Raw genomic sequence first — 7,500 nt, 5'->3', positions numbered from 1 at the left:
AGTTATTAGTGTCTCAGAGAGAAGGTTTATTTGTTAGCAAAACAAGCAGAGGATACAAACGAGACAACAGGAATTCCACCTATACCACTTAAATTGATTACAAAAATTATTTTCATGAGATTAACCAGCATAACTCCATGCGGTGTCTGCAACTGTTATCAATATTTGAAGATAGAATAATTGAGAAGCCATCACAGAGATAAATTACACCCACCCACCCCCGAAGAGTCTGATAACTTTCTTTTGTTGTCCACCTTTTTATATACTGTTGGTAAAAAAAAGTTCCAGAACATTCTGTAAACTGTTTGGCAGCAAGATTTCTACTCACAAATCGATCTAATTTACCGATCCACAATTGCCTGAGCTTAATTACTTTTATGGCATCCGTGATCTGAAGCTGAGAAGTATGAGTCCGATGGTTCAAAACACACTGTCATCTCGCTATGCCATTTTTTCAACCATTTTCTGAAGTTCTTCATTGACGTTTAGCACTGATTTTCTTGTTATTTTCCCAAGATATAATATTACATTATAGAAGCGGTCACTCGAGGGAGGAATAAAAAGTTTATTAATGTTTTTATAGGAAAGAATTAATTGCATCTGGTTATATCGTAAAGACAGACTTTTAGCTGTTTATAAATTGATTAAATTAACGTGGTCGGTTTATGTGATTTTGTCATGTCAGTCTAGCAAATGTCGAGATGATGTATCACATTCTCCTATCTTTTTTCTCTGTGTTTGCGTATTAATTATACTAAAACACTGTGTGTGAGTAGTAGTATAAATAGTATTTGCATTTGAGTGGAGTAATGCTTTGACTGTTTATTGTTTAATACTAATTTGTTTAACTAGACTGGTCTAATCTATTGATTAGTTCACTGTTCGGTTTTCCAAAAAAGAGTTTCAACAGCATTTTTCAATGAGAAATACCATTGCAAGACCAGTACAGTAGAGGACCGTGTTTTGTGGTGTGGTAGATACGGAATCGTGGAAGAAAAGTATACTTATTTTAAGTCTGGTTACAACCGTTATAGGTGCTGACGTGGTTGTGTAGTAAGAAGCTTGTTTCTCAACCATATGGTTCCGGGTTCAGTCCCACTGCGTGGCATCTTAGGCAAGTGTTTTCTACTATAGCCCCAGGCCAACTAAAGCCTCGTGAGTGGATTTGGTAGATGGAAACTGATAGTAGCCCGCCGTGTGTGTGTGTGTGTGTGTGTCTGTCATCTCACCACTGCTGACAACTGGTGTTTATGTGTTTACGTCCCTGTAACTTAGCAGTTCGGCAGAAGTGACCGGTAGAATAAGTACCAGACTTAAAAACAAAACTAAGAAATGGGGTCGATTCATTCAACTAAAAACTGAAATAAGTAAAAGATAAAAAAAATTTTACTTAGCAAAATTCCATCCGCATGATCGGGCTGAACGACGTTCGCGTTATTAGAACGACGCTCTAACCAACTGAGCCAACCGTTGGTTTCATACTGTTTTTTTTTTTTGTTTGTTTTTTTCACGAAAAAATGCGTCTTCAATACAATAAAATACGTGAAATATACTTGTAGTTGTATGTTGTGGTTGTGTAGTCTCGAGTTAAACTCTGTCGCGCAGATAAGTCGATCGAAAGATTAGCATTGTCCCCATTAGATCATGTCTCCTAAAATGAGAACCAAGCTGTTCCGTCGACATGTAATGATGAATGGCATCTAATGTTAGTTTGATAACCTGAATATGTCATACTCTCTCCACAGTTCAATCTTGTCTGCCACCCCATAGCAACTTTGCTTCACATCTATTCAGAGTTGTTAAAATATAATACTAGTCCAGGGCAGTGGCTTGGTACCGGACGAAATGGCTGGCGAGATATATATATATATATATATATATATATATATATATATATATATATATCATAAATATATAGGGATTGACAGTAACCTGCTTCTCCAACATACTGAGAATTCAGAAATAGCAGTCAAAGAACTACTGATTTCAAAACTACAAATTATTACTCTAGATTGATAGCGATATTTTTGATACACACAGAACAAAAAACAGTAGAGAAGAGTAAAAAAACACTTGCCTTTAGTTAATTTAGTACAATTGTTTCACAGTTAAGAGTAAATAATACTCTATTCTGATCTTCAGCTAAATATTCTAATAAATTTGTTAATGTCTAAATAACTCACGTTAATTTTGACCATGTGAACATCAATACCACGTGAGGAAGACGTTAAGAAATTTATCGGCCAGTAAGTTCAAAATCCCTCGCCCTAATGAATTTCAATTCAGTGTGTATCAGAAAAAGTCCCGCTTAGGAAAGAGACTCGTACGAATTCCTGCGGTTTAACCATCCACCTTAGAGTTATTATTAAAATATAGATATGCAGGGCAGGGAATCATCAATTAGTAATAAAATTAATAATTAACAATTTTGCCGGGTAGCTCAGTATGAAAAAACCTTCTTCGGTAAAAAACATTTATAATCATAAATATATAGGGATTGACAGTAACCTGCTTCTCCAACATACTGAGAATTCAGAAATAGCAGTCAAAGAACTACTGATTTCAAAACTACAAATTATTACTCTAGATTGATAGCGATATTTTTGATACACACAGAACAAAAAACAGTAGAGAAGAGCAAAAAAACACTTGCCTTTAGTTAATTTAGTACAATTGTTTCACAGTTAAGAGTAAATAATACTCTATTCTGATCTTCAGCTAAATATTCTAATAAATTTGTTAATGTCTAAATAACTCACGTTAATTTTGACCATGTGAACATCAATACCACGTGAGGAAGACGTTAAGAAATTTATCGGCCAGTAAGTTCAAAATCCCTCGCCCTAATGAATTTCAATTCAGTGTGTATCAGAAATAGTCCCGCTTAGGAAAGAGACTCGTACGAATTCCTGCGGTTTAACCATCCACCTTAGAGTTATTATTAAAATATAGATATGCAGGGCAGGGAATCATCAATTAGTAATAAAATTAATAATTAACAATTTTGCCGGGTAGCTCAGTATGAAAAAACCTTCTTCGGTAAAAAACATTTATAATCATAAATATATAGGGATTGACAGTAACCTGCTTCTTGATGATTCCCTGCCCTGCATATCTATATTTTAATAATAACTCTAAGGTGGATGGTTAAACCGCAGGAATTCGTACGAGTCTCTTTCCTAAGCGGGACTATTTCTGATACACACTGAATTGAAATTCATTAGGGCGAGGGATTTTGAACTTACTGGCCGATAAATTTCTTAACGTCTTCCTCACGTGGTATTGATGTTCACATGGTCAAAATTAACGTGAGTTATTTAGACATTAACAAATTTATTAGAATATTTAGCTGAAGATCAGAATAGAGTATTATTTACTCTTAACTGTGAAACAATTGTACTAAATTAACTAAAGGCAAGTGTTTTTTTACTCTTCTCTACTGTTTTTTGTTCTGTGTGTATCAAAAATATCGCTATCAATCTAGAGTAATAATTTGTAGTTTTGAAATCAGTAGTTCTTTGACTGCTATTTCTGAATTCTCAGTATGTTGGAGAAGCAGGTTACTGTCAATCCCTATATATTTATGATTATAAATGTTTTTTACCGAAGAAGGTTTTTTCATACTGAGCTACCCGGCAAAATTGTTAATTATTAATTTTATTACTAATTGATGATTCCCTGCCCTGCATATCTATATATATATATATATATATATATATATATATATATTTATCATTTAGTCAAGAGGAATGCTTATACTCTTTTACAGGACGTCTGAAATTAATGGGTGAGAAAGAGAAAAGTATCTTTAAACCGATGGCCTAACCCGAATGCTTGCAACAGAGTGGACTCCGCTACAGGCACCCAATGATCCAAGATGGTACGATTAAACTAGGTGATGGATTAAGTCTACTACTGAAGTAGACCACAGCTGGATTTGAACACAGAACTCAAAGAACAAAAACAACTACTGCAAGGTATTTCATTCATTGTGCTAACGATTCCACCAGTTTATTACCTTAAGTTGCAGTTATATTTATCGACCCCAAAAAGGTTGACCTCAGTGACATATGAACTCAGAGTGCAAGAAGCCGGAATAACTACCAGAAGGCATTCTGTCCGATTGTCCGATATTCTAACATCTCTGTCAATTCCTCTCTATCTGTTCCGAGTTGTGTTATCCAGTTTAACACAACCTCCTGGTCCCTGGAGTGGGTGGCATTCTTTGCTGTTCTTTCTGTTGCAAGCGCTCGGACCAGATCTCCGGTTTGAAGACAGCTTCTTCTTCCCCCCCCCCCCATCCCCATCCGAAACTCTGAAATATAAAGGTTTATAGGCGCTGGCGTCCCTTATCACCTATGTTGGCCACAGCGAGATTTGAACTCAAAACACAAAGGGGCGGGACAAATACTGCGAGGCAACCCATCCAACGCGCTAATGATTCCGTTTCACCAGTCTTCCACCTTTGAATGACACCTTATCGACTCAAAAGGACAAAAAGTGCAAAAAGTTTACTTCGGCAGGATATGAACTCAGAAAACAGTGTTAAGAAAAATAAACTCATGTAATTGTATATGTAGGAGTCAGGAAAGCCATTGGTGTTGTTTTGCAATAGCACAGTCATGTTATGACTACTTCAACCAATCAGAGCTGGGCGCGTAGGAATACCAAAGAGCAGTTATCCGCCCGCTTGGTTGGCGCGCGATTTTTCGACAATCAACGGTTGGACCCGACACGGACCACATTGTTTCTCTATGATGGAACCTGCCTTTTTGTATTTCTTACCACCTTAGCGCCGCAAGCTACTGAATCAAATTAAGCTCTCAACACTAACCACATCATGGACATCCTATAACGTTTTTGTCAACTCCACCTTGCGAGTACCTTTTCAGTTAGTCTTTATCTACACAACGCTACATACATCATGAGTGGTTTATTTCCGTCTCTGCTAGCTTATTACGGCTTACAACTATATCATTTGTTCAATCGTAAGTTTTATCGCTTTCCTCTGACTCCTACATATACGCCCGCTTCGCTCATCACTTGTCAGCTCTCATTACCATTCAAATAAAGTTGTAATGTTTCGTTTAAAAACATGTCCTCTGATATTCATTTATACGTGCTTCTCAAAAGCACGTTTACAATGGTGACCTTTTACATTGCTTACATTTTACACTGTATATTTTCCACATTGATGATTCCTTACATATGTATATCAGGTTATGTATATTGGAAATAGGTGTTGTCCAATTACTGAGTTCTGAGAAATACCATCTTCTACTCCAGTTTCTAGTGATTCAAAGTTATCCATTTCTAGATATTATACCCTGTTCACTAGATAAACATTTAAACCATTTATTTCCTCTAAACTTTATATACCAATTTATTGTAAGCTTGATGTTAGTTTTTGATTGACTATCGTTACTGCGCCGGGAAAAATGCTTAATGGCATTTTGTACGTCTTTACGTTCTGAGTTCAAATTCCGCCGAGGTTGACTTCGCCTTTCATCCTTTCGGAGTTGAACTCTGAAGTTAATGTAATCGACTTATCCGCTCTCCTGAAATTACTGGCCTTGTGCCAAAATTTAAAGCCAATATTTAGTGATCTACAGTTTAAAAAAATATTATAGCAGTAAGTCACATGCATCGGCTGTTTTACTTAGGAGTTAAGGGTAGGTTTGTCATGAGGAGGAGAAGGAAGAGGAAAAGGAATGCACATGACCGTCGCAGGCTCTCATAGCTTAGTGAGATTCATATAGTTGTAGGAAGAACCAACACCTCTTCTAAACTTGACGGATCATTAGTAGTTTGATATGTCACGTGCTCCAATGCTTCTCAGTCAATGTGCAGTAAGAAATTACTAGAAGTGATCTACGTCACCAATTTACATCTAATTATCACATCGTTATATCTCTTTGCCAACTTTACAGCTGTGCTCTCTCTTGGGTATTAGGGTCGGACATGTGGGTATTAGGTCGGGCATTTAAGTAATGCGATCTTTAAATGTGTAAGGACCGTGCGACAAGGAGAGGTGGCGAGGAATGGCTTCTCTAGTACATCGCACGGCCGATACAAATAAAAAATACGAAAAGAGGATAAATAAGTATAGTGCCAAGAAGGAAAAGAGAGACACAACCGGTAGAAGGTTTAAGAGAAGATTTTATTGATATGTCAACATGTGTCTGTGTGGGTGAGTGCGACATATAAACATAATAATAGACAGGCCGTCATGCAAACAAAGTGTATGTGTATACAAACATGGATGTATGTGTGTTCGAGAAATACAGAGCATAGAAAAGAGTCTATAAGGACGTTAGAAGAAAGTCCAGACACAAGGATGATAAAATACCAGTTCGTATCCAAGGTACATAGTGGTTGAGGTGCTGTAGCAAGAAGTCGAGGCCGCATAGCAGAGCCGGGGAAAGGCACATGTCGTGAGAAGTTGAGGCTTCAATGCTGCTGCCGGTTACTTGGTACAGGAGTTCTCGCAGGTTGTATTCGCTGTTAACCATGGTGAAGTAATTCCCAAACAGCGTTGAGAATAGTACCTGTGCGAATGCTGTTGGTGGTGTGTACGTAGAGTAGTTGGTGTTGACGTTAAGTAGATGGAGGTGGCGACGAAGATGGAGTTTCTGAATGTTGTTGAACGAAGTGTTGACGAGTCTTCATGTGCTGCTGTGGGGTCGTCGCAGGAACTGGCTGTATGCTCTGTAGTCAGCGTCTAGACCTCAGAAGGTCTAGAGCCGAAACGACTGACAAATTGTGACGGTGAAAAGCTAGCTATTTATAACATACTGTCGGCTCAAACTGGGGTTCAGAAAAGACTGTCTCACGCGACCTTATCTGAAAGCTGCGATTGGTTGGGTTGCACTTTGGCGTGCAATAGAACAGGAGACAGAATGCGCCAACACCAACCAATCAGAGTGGTGGACACAAACAACAAAGTCCAAAAGTGCGGCCGAAGGCTAGCTGTTATCCACTACGTCCGTATCCATGTATATATGAGAGAGAGAGAGAGAGAGAGAGAGAGAGAGAGAGAGAGAGAGAGAGAGAGAGAGAGAGAGAGAGAAGTACGCTACAAATGTACTGGTTGTCAGAGCCTCATTATAGTAGGGGGCCACTACAGCGCAGACATCTTTATTGGAAGACAGATTCAAGATATTCTCACTGACAGACACCCTTTAGTATTTAAACTGGCCATATCCGGTCAAAATATTCTACCTGTTTTATGTTTAAATCAGCCAGATCCGGACTCTCACACCTATCCTACAATGCCATTCTTAAAATAAACAATCACATCGTCGAAATCTCGAAGCTAGTGGATATTGCTTGCTAAACTGGAAACAATGTAAATACATGTAATTTCATTACTTTTGACAGAATAATATGAATGCTAAAGAGTTAATAGATTTTCAAACACTGTAGGCGAGTGGCAGGGAGTTATATTGAAGTAGGCACCCTTTTTGATTGGTTTACAGTAGAGCCTGTGTGAACCTGTGG

General features: G+C 37.9%; 1 protein-coding gene and 1 long non-coding RNA gene across 2 annotated transcripts in view; one reads left to right on the top strand and one right to left on the bottom strand.

The window, feature by feature from the left end:
- Positions 1–5,094, top strand: part of LOC149134017 (uncharacterized) — a 9,064-nt gene extending 3,970 nt beyond the window's left edge. The window contains exon 2 of the long non-coding RNA XR_016242980.1: positions 3,770–5,094. This is a non-coding gene — a long non-coding RNA (uncharacterized LOC149134017). The remainder of the gene's footprint in view (positions 1–3,769) is intronic.
- LOC106868947 (checkpoint protein HUS1) overlaps positions 1–7,500 on the bottom strand; it is a 247,580-nt gene that overhangs the window by 141,318 nt on the left and 98,762 nt on the right. The window lies entirely within an intron of this gene.

This window comes from Octopus bimaculoides, chromosome 9 (genome assembly GCF_046866305.1).
Source record: "Octopus bimaculoides isolate indiv1 chromosome 9, ASM4686630v1, whole genome shotgun sequence".
NCBI classification, from domain to species: domain Eukaryota; kingdom Metazoa; phylum Mollusca; class Cephalopoda; order Octopoda; family Octopodidae; genus Octopus; species Octopus bimaculoides.
Note: the sequence above shows the minus strand (reverse complement) of the source record. Positions and strands in the feature narration are given on the sequence as shown.